Below are 17854 nucleotides of genomic sequence, written 5' to 3'. Positions count from 1 at the left end.
TATGTGTTGACGGCAGGTGTAGTGTTTGTTCCCCGAATTCCTGAATGTCTCCTGTGTACGCTGTTCAGCTTGATGCTGCGGGACCGGCGGATCGGTACAAAAAGAAAACAGGCCCGCCTGCTCTGTCGTCGTTACGGACCAACGTCTGCCTATTGGCAATACCGCCGTCGGAGATAGACGTTCGTCTATGGCGACATTCTCTGTCCGTCTCGACTGAGCTCAGTTCAATAATGTTTTATCCTCAATTTTGCCGTCGCTCGCCGGATGTCAGTCTGCTCTGGTAAACATCGTTGACGACGCATCGCGGCAACTTCTCGCGTTCATTTCTCCGGAAGGAGCGTTAATCTTCGAGAAGAGGCGCAGCGCCGTGGTATAGTGGTACTTCGTCTTGGGCTACAACCTCCTACAACAGTCAACAAATGGGGGAGATTGGTACCCATTCGCCGAGACGAAAATTCACTCAAGATACCACTAGAGATTCTCCAATAAACGGCCCTATGTTGATGCCCAATAGCGGGCCACTGTACCAATATTTTTTCCACCACTTCATCGTTTTGCTATGTGTAAAGTGAACCTCACATTGCTATGTACCTACTCAATAGCATCTAACCACGCAGCGCAAAATCTATTCAATGCGGTTGCTTCTATTTTCGTTCCGCAGCCATATTTAATCTCGGAAATGATCACACGTTTTTCGACCGCCTCGCGATGGCACGCGCGCGGTCGGTGTAGAATTCCACCAGGGAGCGGTTCTGATTCGCCGGCTCTGCGCGGTTGCTCGGAACCCGCCCAGTCCGCAGCCTGTGACTGCATGCAGTGGGTGCGGCACGCGTCTGCGACCGGCAGTGACGTTAATGCGGGCCGGCATAAACGGGCCTCCTGGAAGGGCAGGTGTTCATTAATGCGCGCTGGAATTGGTGACAGCACACCGCGCCAGTGCCGGACTGTGGTCTACGAATCGACCGGTAACGCTAGATAGAGTCGGTAAGCGCGGCGCCTCCCCACAGGCCTCGACCGGCATTAACTTGCCAGCATAGTCGCCAGGAGTAACTAATTTCCTTTCACAAACAAGTCGGCATAGTTCATATATTTACTATTTTTTTCCTTGAAAATCAACACATTTGAAGAATATGTATTTTGTAGTTCCACTTTTTAGGTTGAAATATGCTATAATTTGCTAGGTCATGGGTACTTTTTAAAAAAAAGATATTATCTTGTCATTCCACCGTCCTGTCGTACGGTAGCATTGCATTGGCTGAATTCCACCACAAGGGTACATAACGTTATTTATAAATAGTTAAAGTTTAGCAAGTACTGGGGCCTGACAGGAACAAAAACTAGCATTAAAACGATGTTACGTGCACTGAATGAGTGCACGTTAATGGATGGCTTATGTAATTGTGGTAGATGAGTGAACTACCGTAACACAACTGAAGAAACATTCGACGCCCAGCCGTGTCCCTTTACATGGCCGACCTAAATAGGCGAACGATGACAGGTATTTGCTTACCTCATGGCGCAAATATTTATCTCTTGAGAACAAATGGCCTTCCTGTCATCATTTGCCAGCTTTGAGCGAACGCCGCTGGCCCGCCCATGCAGTGTGCGAGCGCCGCTCTAAATACTGCGCCGGAAAGCACCGCTGTTCTGCGGCGCAGTCTATCAACGCAGGCCGTCTGCTGCGGTTGTCGGCCAGAATGTTTGGTGCTCGACGTTTGGCGGGGAACCTCGCGTCACGCACCTTACGTCATTGCCAAAAATATGTTTAGAGGCACTTGGGGCAGGTGGTGACGCCTAAGGACATAGGAGCGGCTTGTACGAGTATAAAGCATGCTAAGTGAAAAACTGTTCTTATAGGAAGTGGTGTGATACGACTCTCGGATGTTGCCCTCAGCCTATGACTAAAATCGTGACACAAACATATTGGTAACATAAATATAATGTTTGAATTTCAGCGTTTCATTTCCCAAGAATTTTATTTTCTCTTTGCATGCATTTTGAAATGAACATGCAAAGACGGTTAGCTTGTGGTCGCGCTGGTAGTTACAATATCTACCTATACCTACCTATGCATATCTGAAAACGTTTACGTTTTATGTGAAGTTGGTACGCAGTTATCTCAGATAAGAGCGCCGTGAATGTCAGTGAAGCGCCGCTCGGCTCCTATTTGCTCGTGATGTGCCGCCGTCGAGCGGTGCGCTCCGTTCGTTGGCCGCTCAGTGGCAGGAGTAGTTCTCTGGTCCCGCCGCCGGCTACTGTAGCTCGGTGCGCCCGCCGACGCTGAGCGTTTTCCCGGCGGCTGGAGAAATATTGACGCCGTCGACACCTGGTTAGAGGCGGGCGTCCAGAGAGGGTATTTTCCAGTGTTTGTGACGGGTACGATGTCACTAATTGGCAGGGAACTTTATAGACCCTGAATGGGACCCGTAATTTTATTGTCTCCTAAGCACGCGACGAAGTGGACTGATTTTGATGCCGGCTCACTTTTATTGTCGGATGAGCTGAGGAATTGGGATAAAAACAAATATGGAATTGTTATTTCTTTCTTTTTAATGATAGGTATTGGCCGTGCGATAGCTGGTGGACCTGATTGCTAGCGAATAACAAACATTAAATACAAGAGGGCTTAAGAAAATGAAAGCAGCCTTTTCTTGTCGCCACAACCGACACGAAATCCACGACTGCTGCCCTCTCGCATTGTTCTTTTTCTCGGCTGGATAGATTGTCGAGGCAGTTCTCACAAACAGGCTGGGCTGAGCTCAGAGGGCGATGAAACAACCCATCATTTCGCATGCATTCTTGTCTGAAACTACTCCCAATGTCTTCCAATCTGCCTATTTCTGATTTACCGCCTGATTCCGTCTGATATCCGCCGCTCTCCGCCGACGTCCGAATCGTTCCGGCGTAAAACACAGTGTTGGCAGTGGTCCGGGGACCCCAGCCCCGGGCGCGAACCAGCGTGGCTGCATAGTGATAACCGCGGCGGGCCACAGGCGGTCCGGCACCGGCGGCGGTGGGGGCCGGTGGCCGCCGCGTCGGCCCGCGGCGATGGTCGCTGATTGGCGGCCCCTGAACAAACAGTGGGCTCGTCAGCGCACACCGCCGGACGGGCACCGAGCCCCGGGCCGCCCAGCGCGGTACTCCCGACGGAGGGGGACGGGGGCCACCAGCCGCAGCCGGAGTGCATCGTACACACGTGTGTTGAGGTGGGACGTTTCGGAAATTAGCTGCCGCGGCGCCAATCCAGCTGCAAATTAGACCTAATTATGGCACGGTGGTATCACTTGCTAGATGTGGAATCGCTTCGGTGATGAATCATTGGAACCAGATAGGGGAGAGTGGGGCAAAGCGGCCACCCTAACGCTTCTCACGATGCCAACGCTTGATTTTTAAACTTGGAAAGATTCTTTCTATACCAATGTGATCCCTAGTAAGTTGCCTTTTATTTCAACTGCGTTTTATTTCCAAAGGCGTTCACATATGAAAGATATTGACAAAACTTTAAACCTATGCATATTGGCCACTTTGCCCCATACCCTGGGGCAAAGCGGCCACCGGCGTCTTCTCAAGTCCCAATATGAGAAACAAAATAGTTGCCTCGTGTACGACTAGGGTATTTGATGGTGACAAGGTTAAGCGAGGATGGATGTTTACTTTATCATCTTCCACCTGTAGGTAAACAAAGAAAGGATTTTCATGAAAATAAACATTTAATTGCATTATTTGGTAACTCATGCAACTGAAAAGTGGCCAAGATGAATGCATGACGACACATTTGAATATAAATAATGTTTTTTATCCAGATGGAAGCAACTTATGGCCAATTGGGGGGTGGCCACTTTGCCCCGGCCACTTTGCCCCACGCATACCGTCCGAGACAAAAATATTCCAGCTTAGCTATTAGTGGGGTAAAAAACATTAAAATTGGTAGAATACATGTACGATAACCATGCAATGCATGGACAAGAACGCTTATAAAAATTCCAAACGGTTATGGAATAGCATAACATTTAAAAATTGTAAACATGGTTGGTAACCTGGCAAGAAATGCTTTTCCGTGTTTCACAGAACAATGGTGATGGGCCTGAAACCCCGGTCTGGCTCATTCGAACGACCGTGAAGAGAAGTATAATTGGAAACCATAAATTGGAACTGACGCCAGCTATGAAGGGCTAAAACGATGGGTGGCCGCTTTGCCCCGGGTGGCCGCTTTGCCCCACTCTCCCCTACCTACTTATTTTCGGTGCAGCTTACCGACAGCACGGAATATATAGTCTACGACAGACGTAGACTATGCATAGGGACAGGGTGAAGTCGTATAAGAGACTCTTATAAGAGTACGCACTTAGTGGATTTTTTGCTCTCATTTGTTAAATATTTGAAAGAAAGAAATCGCAAATATAGAATATCAAAGTTCATTGAATTCGCCATCAACCCATGAGGCAACGATCCTTCAGCGTAAATGGAAGTGGTCTAAAACTGACGTTTTCTGAACCGCTGCTGTTGCGTACTCTTACCACATGGGGTGTGTAAGAGCACGCACACCATGCGGATGGAGTACGCAAGCATATAAACACACACCTATAGGCAGCTTTTACTGTCCAAATGCCTAACATCAAGCTCAGAAGACATTTAATTTAATTCTAGTATCAAAAAAGAAAAAAACAAAATAAATCTTGCATATCTATAAATCAAGAAATAATCAAGTCATGTGACTCTAAAAATGTACAATCAAAAGGGAAAATAAATCGTATTTAGAAGAATTTCGGGTACGCATCTGCCTCACCGTGCTCCATTGATGATATACCTACAAAACAAACGTCATTGAGCGATATATCAATAATTTGATATTTCTGTACATATATTCGATATAATGTATAATTCTGCGTACTCTTACCCTCATGAACAGTGCGTACTCTTACCATCCATGCAATTCGCGCACAAAACAACCCCGAAACCAAGGGCGCACACAAGGGGGGGGGGCACACGGGCCCGTGCCCCCCCATTCGAGTTGGGGGGCCCAACTCGAAGGAATAGGGGCCCATTTGAGGCGGCCGAAGGCCGCCTCAAATGGGCCTATAACTAATCCTTAGACCACCGAAGACCGTGTACAAAGGGTCCTCAAATGGCCTTAAAGGGCCCTCAGATGGTCTCAAAAGGCCCTCAGATGGCCTCGAAGGGCCCTCAGATGACCTCAAAGGGCCCTCAGTTAGCGTCATAGGGCCCTCATCTGGTGTCAAAGGGCCCTTAGATGGTGTCAAATGGCCCTCAGATGGCCTTAAGGGGCCCTCAGATGACCTAAAAGGGCTCTCAGATGGCCTTAAAGGGCCCTCAGATGGCCTCAAAGGGCCCTCAGCTAACGTCAAACGGACGTCAGAAGGCCTTAAAGGGTGTCAAAGGTCCCTGAGCTGGCGTCAGAGGGCCATGCCCTTGCGTCAAACGGCTCTCCGAAGGCTCTAAAGGATCCTTAGCTGGTGTCAGGGGGCCCCAGCTGGTGCCAGATGGCCCCCAGCTGGCGCCAAATGGCCCCCAGCTGGCGCCAAATGGCCATCAGAAGGCCTCAGACGGTCCTCAGCTGGAGTCCAACGGTCCTCAGCTGGCGTCAAGCGGCCCTCAAAAAGCCTCAAGGGGCCCTTAGAAGACCTCCAGGGGCCCTCAGAAGTGAGAAACCTTGCCGGCCCTGGTTATCTGCGGGACTCCTACACTTACCTGAGTGCCGCCCCCGTTTACTGAGTGGCCCTGGTTATTGATGGGGTCCCTGGTTACTTGAGGGGCGCCTAGTTACCAGAGGGGCCCATGGTCACCTGGTGGGCCCCTGATCAATTGAAAACCCCTGGTCATCTGAAACGCCCCTGATTACCTAAAGGGTCCCTAATCACTTAGATTCAGTGACATAGCAAGGGAGCGAGGGGGTAGGTGCCCGTTCTCGGGTTTAGGGTTCCTTCGAAACCGAGGGGCCCTCCGGCGCCAGTTGGTAGCAGAGGGTTCGCGCTGGCCGCACTTCAACTCGGAAGGACACCACAGGGCTTGTGGGGGGGGGACGTTATTGGCTCCTATGTAGCCACAATTATCTTCATAAAGGCCCAATGCCGGTTTCTGAGAGACCTCGCCGGCCGCTTAGGGCCCTAGTAACGGCCAACGAGGGATTGGCCGCTATGGCTCCACATCCGTCTGTGATAGACACACGGTCCACACCAGTGTTTCTAAAGGCACCCACAACGGCAACTGCGAGGCCCGTCGCCCCACCTCCAAGTGACCCCCACCATCGCATCAACCCGCGCCCCGTAGGGGGGGGCCGAAACGCCCCCCCCCCTGTCCTTTTCGGTCGATATCTCCTAAACGGCTGGAGATATCGCCATTAAACTTTCAGGACCCCTCCGGGCATCAATTGTACACATTGTGACCAAAAATTTTTCCAGAGGCTATTATAGGTTGGCCACAAATGACGTCAGAATGACGTCATGTTTTGTCATTTTCGACCGAAAAAAGACCTTCGCGAGAAGACCTGTCAGGCCTACAGATTTGAAGATACAGAAAAATGATCAAGACATAAAAGGTGTAGAATTGACAGGTCTACAAAACTGCTATCTCGGATTTTTGAAATTTTTTAGTTTTGACCCCCAAAAATCAAAAAAGCATTTTTTTGGATATATTAGCCAAAAAATCCAAAAAGTTTTCTGAGTTTCGAAAAAACCGGAATATATGTGATAGTACCTACCGTCTTCTATCTGCATACCAAATTTCAGATCGATACCTCGTTTTTTGGCCAAGTTATAGCGAAAAAACTGTTCAAAAATGATGACGTCAAATTTTCAAACTCAATTTTTGGCAATTCTAGACCTCGTAGAGCAAAACAAAGACCACCATTAGACTCCCTGTGACGAGCTGCATCGAATCGATACCCATTTTATGCAAAAATATCAACTTTGAAATTTGACCTAATTTGACCTGACCTTGACCTGACCTTCACCAAAACGTGACCTAGGCTGGCCCCAAAGGCTGCCTAACCCACATAATCGCATTTGTCATGTAAAATGGACCATAAAACATGTATCACACGACACTTTCATATTGTGACCCCCGGTGACCTGACCTCGCTGTGACCTGACCTGGTATCAGTGACCTCAGATAGCAAAGTATGTGTTTGACGAACAATGTACCATCGATGGTTTTCAATGAATTACCAATTTACTCGATTTCACAACACATTTCTTGAAATGCCTGTGAACGGTGAAAATCTGACCTTTGACCTGACCTGTGACGTCATCGGTTTGACCCAGGTCAATGAAATTTGGTCACAAGGTAGTTCCTGGGTGGGGCTATCGAACGCCGTTTGAATTTTGAAAATCGGCCGGTAACTTTCCGAGATCTTAGGGGGGGGGGCGAAACGCCCCCCCCCCCCTACGGGTGGTAGGGTCCGCCGGTAGCCCTACGGGGCGCGGGTTAAGGGCCTACATCGGCGGCTCTGAGAGTCCCCACACCGACGCCTCTGAGGGTCACGTACCAGTGACTCTGAGGGCCTCTTACCAGCCTCTGAGTGTCCTTGCCAGTCTATGACGGGCCACTTTCCACTTGCAGGCCATTTTGCAGGGCCACACACATGCCAATGATGGCCCCACCAGTGTCTCTAAGCCCTAAGACCCCGTAACGGCGCCTGTGAGGACCCAACACCAGCGCATCTGACGGCCTTTCACTGGCACCTCTGAGCGCGCCACACACCGAGGAGCTCGGTGTGTGGCGCGCTGACTCTGAGGAGCTCGCTCGCTTTGCTTGCTCGTAAAATACCATGTAAATTAGGCATTAGTGTACATAAGGCACACTCCTCGGGCATAAATGATACTTTTGTTTGCCAATTTTCCACATTTTCTCATGCAAAGACCGTTTTAAAGAGACCCGTCTGCCAGTGAGACTGGACCCACCGTGCCTCCCTCCTCCCATCGAAAGGTCCTGGATACATCCTTGCCTGAGCTGACCCCGGGCCCCGGGTGACTCGCGGGCCCGGGGTCAGGTGACCAGCAGGTGACCCCCTCTTGGGCGAAATTCTGGGTACGTGTCCGACATGCATCGTACATAGTCCTGTTGATTTGATTCATTGGTTAAACATTAGATATAAGTTATAAGCTGGATCTCTAGTCTGTGATCCCGCACCGTATCAGATATAATGACATTTCATGTCGATGTGCCTAAAAAAATATGTGAATATACGTGAAAAAGGAGTGCTGCTCCCGCTCCTACACATCCGGGCCAAACAGTGACCGGCCCCTGCTTCTAGCCACCCGGGGCCGGTCGGCCGGCCGGCAGTCAGTCGCTGCCCGGGGCTGATTTCTGAGGGACTTGCAAAAATGCTTATTAATGAAATGTTCTACGTAATAAATTAGATGATTAGGTATATGTACCGGCTCTGATTCGCATTTGATAAAAAAGCATGCTAGCGTAAAAATATACATGTTTTGAAAATTAAGCTGGTACCGAAATAATTGTTTTACCATGCATTGAAAAACCAGTTGCTCAAGCTTCAAACCAACCGAAATATAGTCCCGTGGGCCGTATTCTTTTTTTTTGGGGGGGGGCCCTTCGGCATGGGGGGCCCAGTTCGAAGGTCGTGCCCCCCCCCATTCAAAAATCCTGTGTGCGCGCCTGCCCGAAACATTGTGCAAAACTTCACAAACAGAATATTGCACTGCACAGTATTTCCCCAGAAAACCTCTCAAGTTTCCCACAATAATCACAAAAATGTACCTTATCTCAACTGCCAAGTATCAAAATTATTGTACCATACCATAATAATATCATAACGCTCCAAAATAATATTCATCGCCTTAAACTCAACAGCGTCGCCGCACAACGCCCACGTTCCGTTGGTGACAAACACGCACTGGCGGCTTCATGTCACCTCATGAACTCGACAAACCCGCGTTGCTAGGCAACCGAAACAGCTGATGCGTACTCTTATCGCCCGCGTCCTCTTACCCGCCCTTACCCTATTTTGGTAACTATATATTTCGTGTCGCACAAAATAAAAACATTGCTCGGCCTCCTGAAATTTTATGACGATCTGTAATAGAAAAGTAATGAAACGAGTGTGCTCTCTCGCCAATGGCCCACATTTCTCTTTTTCCTTCCATTCCCTCTACTCTTTCTCTCACCCTCTCTCCCTCCCTCCCTCCCTCCCTCCCTCCCTCCCTCCCTCTTTCTTTCTCTTTCTTTCGCTCCCTCTCCCTCTCACCCTTTCCGATCGTCTGCTGCCCAGTGTTTGGAAAGGCAACGTCGCGTTTCTCAGAGTTAATTTTGAATATAAATGAAACGGAATTAAGCGTTGTTTCCGAAGTTGACGCTTTGGAATAGTTCCACCTCTCGCCAGTTGTGCTGAATACTAACGCTCTGGTTGGCCACGGCTGATTAGCTTCGTCTTTGGACGTGGTCCCCGGGCCCCCAAGGGCGGCTCGTCGGTGGCGGTGGCGGGGTTGTTTTCGCGCCGCGGCGCCCCTGCCCCAGTTGATAGGTCAGGCGGCGCTCAGTTTCACAATTTGCCCAATCGACACCCACTAATCAGGCAAACAGGCAGCCGTCGCCGGCGCAGCCGGCGCCGACCCGAGCCGAGCGCATTTGAATAACGGCCTGTCAATGTCCGTTGCAGACGGGTGCGCTGAAGTCGACTCAACATGGCGGACGGCCGCGGACGCGCCACCCAGCTGCCGCTGCGTCTGCTGGTGGCGGCCGCCATCTTGGTCAGGTGAGTGATGACGCGGCCGTGGGCGACAGAGCGGGCCTGGCTGCATCTGACGGATTGATCCGCCATCGATCGTGCGATCCGCCCAGTTAAACACGGCCACGACGCCGAGATTCTTCGGGGCCGAGATGAATGTGTTCCGGACCGCCAACTTCATCTGCCCAGCGAGCTTCAAAGAAAATGCACAGCCCGCCTGCTCCCGACATTTGCTGATAGTGTGGAGGGATATGCTGTTTACTGGCTAGAAACCCGGTAGAATGTTTTCCTTCGCGACGTGATCCCAAACACATTTAACGCATTGTTTCATTTTTCCTTACGATCTATACTCATCGTTTCCGTCATAAACAAGCCAATTTGTTTTCATTAGAAAATCCCGCCGTGAAATTTACTTTCCCGGTTCGATGATTTCTAATGCGACGTTGTGTTCTCTCTCAATCATCTGTAAGCTCGTTCGGCTGCGGCGCCGAAGTCGTTTGACGATCTCGGCACGATCGAGCCTCCTGTCGGAGGTGGCAGCCAGCTCGGCACCGATTGGTGTCCCTCTTCTCGATGTGGGCGAGGGATTGGAGCGCAAACTAGCTGTTGACTTTTAACAGCACTATAGCACACAAGTTATCGAAATTAGCCTCGAAGTAATTGATGACGGGTTTGGTTTGATGTTTTTTTCTACCGCCGAAACACATGTTTGCAAGCAGAATGTATTAGATGGCGCTGACTGTGTTTTCGGTTGCATTGCTACGCTCACAGATGTCCGGCGTCCACAGACCTACAGATTTCATTTCTTTGGTAGATATCGTGTGCGTGGGTAATTACACTGGTAGGCGCAATATGGACTGACAAAGCTGGAGACGCGATGACGCATTAAACGTCGCGGCTCACCGTCTTAAAATGGATCCGGGACTCAGGAGATCCAAGATACAGAAAATGGTGTTTTTATGTTTGAGGAGCTAAGCCTTTCGCCTGTCTGGCGCAGCTGTGATGGGGTTAGCGACAGCGGCAGTAGTGGACTTGTCCAATTCTTCGCTCATGCGGGTGTCTAAACGAGGACTCTAACCTTTATTGCGGCTGTTTTGATTCACTCCACGTCTAACAACACAGGTCTGTTGTCGGTAGATGTCATGCCTTATTGCTGGTCAACCACTTCGCAACTGATGCTGAATCCACTAGCGTCCACAGCTGCCTCTGGCTTCCACGCATGCCCCTGGCCGTTCACATACACCACTGGGCTTTTACACTGGGCGTCCATCTTCCACAGCTGCCTACGGCGTCCACACTCCACAGCTGCCACTGGTTTACACTGCGGACTCTCGCCTTCCACAGCTGCCTACGGCTTCCACAGCTGACTCTCGCCTTCCACAGCTGCCACTGGCTCCTCTAGCTGACTCTGGCTCCTCCATAGCTCCATTTGGCATCCACAGCTACCACTGGTTTCCACAACTGCCTATGACTTCCACAGCTGCCTGGTCCATCGGCGGCTCCATCAAGTGCCGAGGTGCCGTCCCGGTGTGATGTCGAGCTCTGGGGACAGCGGCTCTCTGTGCGGCTCCTATGTGATGTCGGGTCTGGGGACAGCGGCTCTCCGTCGATGTGATGTCGGAGCATAAGGACAGCTTCTCTCCACTACCATCCCGATGTGATGTCGGGTCTTGGAACAGCTGCTCTATTCCGTCCCGATGTGATGTCGGGTCTGGGGACAGCCGCTCTCCACCACCACAATAGAGCCGGCGTGTCGGCCGAGCGTCTCTCATTGATCACACGGCGCCTTTCAACGTGACTCGGCCCGCCGCCACGCCGCCACACAGGCCGAGCGGACTTGCATAATTTGCGGTGGCCCGGCGGGCGAGCGTCACCGATATGTGCCGGGGTATTGGAGACTGGTGCCGAGGCCTAACGGCTAATGTGAGGCGACCGGCTCACTATAAGGCACAGTGTGAAAATGGAGGCTGGTGAGATTGTAAAACTATATGCATTCTACGAACAAAGGGATATATGTATGCAGAAGTGTAGCGAACGGAGTGACGATAGAAATAGAATCGGCACTTACTGCAGTTTTGTGAGTAGTGCTTTGTCTTTGGAGACGAACGAAGCATCTTGGAATGACTTCTAGATTAGCAATGCGCTGTGCTCGACGTTACCGATGTTGTTTTCCTAATATGTAACAGTTGTTATTGTCATCCATTTACTCTGAGCATTAGCGTTTGGTGCCGTGGTTGTAAAAGGATAGAAGCAGATCGCTTCAAAAGAATGGTGCAGCCTAACTCATGATTGAAATGTCAAAACCACGGAGATGATTAATATTAACGTCGTAAATTTGCTATGTCATGGCTAAGCGATGTCATGCATGTTAAGTCAAGCCACCAAGAAATACAGTTATAAACGCTGTGAAACGAGTCAATGTCTGGGAACTATTATCATGCAATGTAAGCTGCCCATTTATAATGCCACAGCATGCATTTGCGTATCGTTCATTTTATATGCGACGAAATGAAGCGATTCATCTCACCGTATCGTAGACGCCATGAATGCGTCCGTAGCCGCTGCCCGTAAATCACTAAAACATGACTTATACTGTACCGTGCACAGCGTACCATTATCCTCGTCCTGTTCGGATCGCTGGCCTGTACCGGCGTATGAAGCTAAGCTTGTACAAACGTCATAGTGCTAATGGAACGGCCGGCACTGGCCGGAGCCTCGGAAATGGAGTGGATGGCGTTCACTTAGAGCTGACATTCGATAGCTTTTTCTGCCGCTGCGTTTCCATGCAATTACCTGTCGTCGGCGAACAAATGCGCCAGTCGTGGTGTTGTTAAAATGCCGTGGAAACGATTCTAAATTGGTGCTGATCGATTTCTTGAACACAATTTATGCTTGATCGTTTATTGTTTGTTGTTCGTGCTGAAGTTTGATTTCCAGAATCCAATTTGCTCTAAGTCATTTACCGTTTGTTGTTCGAGGTGTTTTTAGCCGGTGTTTGAGTGTTGTTATGCGGATTCGTTTCGTCTGACGCCGGCAGCCGTGGTATGTGCAGCTGGAGGGCCATCCATTCGGAGCGGCCCTGAGCTCCATGTCTCGGCGGGGAGTGGGCTGGGAGCCGACAAGTTAGTGGCGGCCGCCCGACGGGGTCATTCGTCCGGACACTGGGCTGGCGAGTGGCGAGGACAGCGTCTCCGGTGGGCGGCGGGGCTGTGGCGTGGCGTGTCTGTGTCCGCAGACTCAGACTGGGCCGGATTGACGTGGCACCGTGGTCCACACCGAACTCCGCTGTTCGCACAGAGTTTCGTGTCTCGCTCGGGGCGCCACGGTCCCGCACGGCTAGTTGGATGGAGAGAGGCTGGATAGTCTGGTCCTGTTGTATCAACGGGAACGGGGTACGGGCTGCTCTGTGATGCTTCACATTCTTACTATCATGTGGTAGGCGGATTTGGCTCACAGGCCCGTCTCCGAACGTCGAGCCGTGTGCCGGTCGGCCGTGGCGGGCGGCCCTCCCGGCTGCTGGTCACGACTTCCCATCGTTACGGTCCAAACTCCATAGACAAGCGGACATACGGTTTTACAAGAGCTAGGCGACGAAATACTCAACTTAATTCTTAAGTAATGGGCACCATTAGGTAGGCCATACAATTCTCTGTAGTACCGCATAGTCGCTGCAGTCAAAGGTGTTCTGGTTTTTATGCTATATGCCAAAGAATTTTTGCGTGTAATCACCGGTGACACGACATATTTCTGCTTTATTGGGTTGGGCGGTGAAGTCGATGACGTGATCACAATGAAAATGGCTTAGTTTTGTAGAACATTGAATTCTGATTCCGGCACGACTCTCGCTAGTCCATTTTTTATTATAAATAAACCATTAATTGCGGTACAAAGTCAAAACTAGCCCGAAACGGCGCCCGCAGCGACCGTTAGCACAGCGGCCTTATGGTAAACAGGTTAGTTCACATTCCCGCCGCTATGCGAGTGGCGGCGGCGCCACCTGTCCTCATGTCCGCCTTGGACCGTAACGTCACGCCGCCGCTTACGCTGGATGCTTGTATTTGCGGATGCTCTCTCGATTTGGTGATCGGCACTGCCACTGCTGATGCAATATTGGCGCTGTGCTGAGCCCATGAAGCGGCTGCCGCAGCCCTAGAAACGATTCGCCAGTCAGCGTATAGCAGCTCTCGGCTCGTAAAATACGTCATGTGAGGCATCGAAAGTAGACTTTCAGACGTGGAAATGCTACCAGTTTGCTGCTGGGCACGGATTATGAATCCGGGAAGAATGGTTGATGAGATGGTATAAGCTGAGGTTTCTTTTTATTACATTTCGTGAGTGACGCGAGCACGAAATACAAATAAATCAGGGCGGTTTCAGGACTTCATTTCTCAACTCGCTGATAACATTTTTAGCCATTTGTGTTCCCATCAGGATACAATTTTATTTGGGCTCAGTCTATTTCACGAATAATGAACGGCCATATGGATGAATATATAAATAATCCAATGATGCACCTTAACCTGTATTTATTGACACTCCATAACTCTTATATTTATGCATAATTTGGACGAATCTGTCACCATAGCGGCCGGCGTTTCGTAGCACCACTGACATTCCGTTCCAATTCCATTGCAGCACTGACTGTGTGAACTACCGCGAAAAGGAGAAGCGCATTTTGGACGAGATTCTTACGGGCGGAGTCGGTAACTCGAGTGGCTACGATAAGAGGATCCGCCCGTACGGGGTGAACGGCAGCTCAGGTGAGTCCCCTCCGCTCTCTCCGACCCTCTCTCCTACCCATCCGGTGTCCGCTCCACTCTCTGACTCCCATCCTCTGTCTCTCACTCCATCCTCTGTCCATCTCAGTCGACCCATGATCGCACAAAGTGGCTGCCCGGCCCCGAGCTCAGAGTGGAACAGAACGGGCGGTAGCCGAATCGATACCGCCTCAGGAAACGAAACGTCTCACCAAGACTGAGATTAATGCACCTGGAATTAATTGTTGGCATTCCATTGTGCGCTAACGCCTTGACAAAACGCTGCCTAAACTCCCAGAAAAGACCTTCAATAGGGATTGTCCGTACCATTTTGGTGGCGAGATATTGAGAAAAGCTGTGTGTTGTCAAGTGGGCTCAGATGTAAGCTGATAACTAGTTTGAATTTTCGCAAGCAGCTATGCATTATTCAATGTTTATCATCGAAGATTAATGTATGAGACAGCCTAGAAACAATATTAATTGAGTTTGGGTGTATGCACGCCGCAGGGGAAGCTGGGTTCAGCATCAGCCAGAGCCCAGAACAAAGGCGGCACAGCCTATTTAGACGCGAAATTTTTTGCATTGTGACTGGCTAAAACGGTTTTCAGTAATAGAAGGCATCAGCGGATAATGCAGCATCATATACCTTGCATCAATAAACTAGGTTAGTGCATGAATATTGAATAACCTGGACTATCCGTTCCTGTCATGCCGATTTTAATGGACTTCTACATCGTCCAAATGCAATCATAAAGCGAATCATTCATTGGTCAACAGACAAACCGGGCTCATAAGCTCATAAGCTTATTGATGCTTACATGTCGGTCATAATTGTGTCGGACTGGCTGCTGCGCCCTCAACCGGCAGGCCCGCTCTCGCGTCCTCGTTCTTCCCCGATCACTGCGATTGTTTGCTGTTTGGCGTGGCTCTGTTCGATTTTTGTCGTCGTTTCCTTCCGGACAGCCACGCTAGCCGGTACGTTGTCAACAGGCCGCTTCGCTGGCACGATCTGGGCGCGGTGGTATCGTCGCGCGTGGCTCGAAAACGGCGCACTGGTGCCGAACAAGATCAATGTGGCGCGTCAAATGGTGCCGGCAGCGGGAGGTGGCAGTTTCCATATTCTCCAGTTGTGCCGCTGCTGTACGCCGTCCAGATCTGGACGCGTCAAACGACCCAGATTACGAGATTGCTGTTTGAAGCTTAACTTCATTTGGCGATTGACGTTGAGCTAAAATGTGCGTGTCGTTTCTAATCTTGACGAAAGGGTATTCTTTGACGAAATCTGATTACTTGACTTGTGAGTAAAATTGAAGCTCTGTGATCTGATTATAAAGTAGTGGCAAATGTATTTGAGTTGAACTCATTTTGCGGCTGCAAACCGCTGTAGCTATTTCTGGATTCCATCCATTAGGGTTGCGCTCGGACCTCCACTCAAAATTCCAAGTGTCCCATAAACCCCGGCCGGCAGAGAACATACAGCCATGCTCTTTTCTAACCATGACGTGTTTCGAGGCAGTCGAGCCCAAATAACGTAAACGCGGTGCGCACGCGCCGACGCCGACCCTACATTGGCGGTCGGAACAACAAATTGCAGACATCATAAAGCTTTTATCGCGGAGAAAATCCGTCCGCAGTGCTCGTCGGCAGTCGGGACAAATTTCGCTATTGAATTGCTGCGCCAAATCTCTCGGAAAGTCCGCGTTTTACGGCTGGGCTATGCAGCGCGGGCGGGCGCGCCGCAGCAACAGTTTAGGAAAGCGCGGACATTCAGGCATTCGGGGTTTGCGGGCTGCTGACGTATTGTCCGCTCCGGGTGGAGCAGCGGCGCACAGCGCGAGCTGGCGAGCCGAATTGCGCCCGGCATTAAATAAATGGTGCGTTCTCATCAGAAAAGAACGGTTATTTTAATGGTGTTGAAGGGTGAAAGCGGAAACCACAAAAGATTTTGTGAAATTGGTTTATGTGTTGAATCAATATTTGTAAATAGACATGCATGGGTATTTCCCATATAGTTTTGAATTGATCTTTTCAGCGAAAAATAAGTGGACAATACGGTAATTAGTTACTATCTTTGGGAAACAGAAAGTACACATAAAAAACTGTTGTTATTTCTTAATATTACAACTCTCAGCACAGTGATTTGTCCCGCTTTAACTAATACTTGGTGCTGCTTCCCCCATTTCTCAGGTGTTCAGAATGTCCATCCCAGTTTTATGCCACTCACCTTTTGGTGCATTCCTGGCACGCTGTTGCTGGGAATAGTGCACCGTTAACTCGGGCGCTGATTAGAATAGATGTGCTCGCGCCCGGGCAGTAACTCCTTTTCCCATGAGGCCCGTTTCCAGTAATGAATCGCATCCATTGGCGTGCTATTGGGCGGCAGTTTGTCCAAAGGTCACTGTGGAAGGTATCCGGTGGCCGACTGGGGAACTCGTCCAGTCAGTTCATCTGGGTCGACGGGACTGCTGCGGCACTGTGACGGCCGCTGTCCGAGTCGGACCTGTCCCCGCGGCCTGTCTCCGCTCCACTCCGTGCCTCTGCCCGCCTTCCTCTCCTCTACCCTTATCCTAGAGTCTAGACATTGCCGGTCTTCTCTGACCCAGACAGGGTAGGGAGTGTAGCACTCAGCCAAGGAAAGTGACCACTTGTCTGCAGAATGGTGTCATACTTTGCTGTGAGCGTAACAATCAGTCATTTAACGTTTGATTGATGTATTTACAATGTCAGGCTGCTATTTTTCCGTGAACTTACCATGTAATGTTTTGTAACAATGACTTTGCCTTTCTATGTTAAACACCTACTTTTTCGGGGCATATGACTTGCTGAGCCACATCACCGTGTTTTCACACTGAACCGTTTCCCAGCCGCTCTGTGGCGCATCTCAGCCGTGTTTTGCCTTTCTCTCGCTGTTGGCTATTTCGCTGCACCCGTGTCTTCCTTCTCGGCGTGCATCTGTGTTCGAAACCCCAGCGAATGCCTCCGCCGTCCGTGCCTGGACCGAGACCGATTTTTACCTAGCGTCGTAGCCCCGAACTGCTGACCGGTTTTCACCCGTCGGCCGGCCTGTCGCTCGGCTTGACATCCATCCTGCGCTTGCTCGCCGCGGCGTTTTTTGACGCACTGCGCCGCTTGTGCCGCTCACGCGCAGCCGCGCGCCGTTGGCAGTGCGCCGGTCGGCACAGTGGCGACGGTCGTGGCGCGTGGCCGTCTGTGTGCTGACGCTAACCCGTGCCCGTTCTTTCACACCTAGACGGACCCACCGTTGTGGACATAAATATGATGATCCGTAGCATTGCGCGCATTGACGATGTGACCATGGTAAGTGGTCGAGCCGGCGCCGCCAGGTCGACTAGCTGCCATAGTAGCCTTTGGCATGGCCCTCTGAGTTCTG

General features: G+C 50.5%; 1 protein-coding gene across 1 annotated transcript in view; it reads left to right on the top strand.

The window, feature by feature from the left end:
- The window catches only part of LOC122384266 (guanine nucleotide-binding protein G(q) subunit alpha-like), an 88309-nt gene that overhangs the window by 69807 nt on the left and 648 nt on the right, over positions 1-17854 (top strand). Inside the window, exons 8-9 of the transcript XR_006257005.1 lie at positions 9638-9733; positions 14342-14466. The gene's annotated coding sequence lies outside the window, so the exon portion shown is untranslated. The remainder of the gene's footprint in view (positions 1-9637; positions 9734-14341; positions 14467-17854) is intronic.

This window comes from Amphibalanus amphitrite, unplaced genomic scaffold (assembly GCF_019059575.1).
Source record: "Amphibalanus amphitrite isolate SeventyFive unplaced genomic scaffold, NRLGWU_Aamphi_draft 000185F_arrow, whole genome shotgun sequence".
Taxonomy (NCBI): Eukaryota; Metazoa; Arthropoda; class Thecostraca; order Balanomorpha; family Balanidae; genus Amphibalanus; species Amphibalanus amphitrite.
Note: the sequence above shows the minus strand (reverse complement) of the source record. Positions and strands in the feature narration are given on the sequence as shown.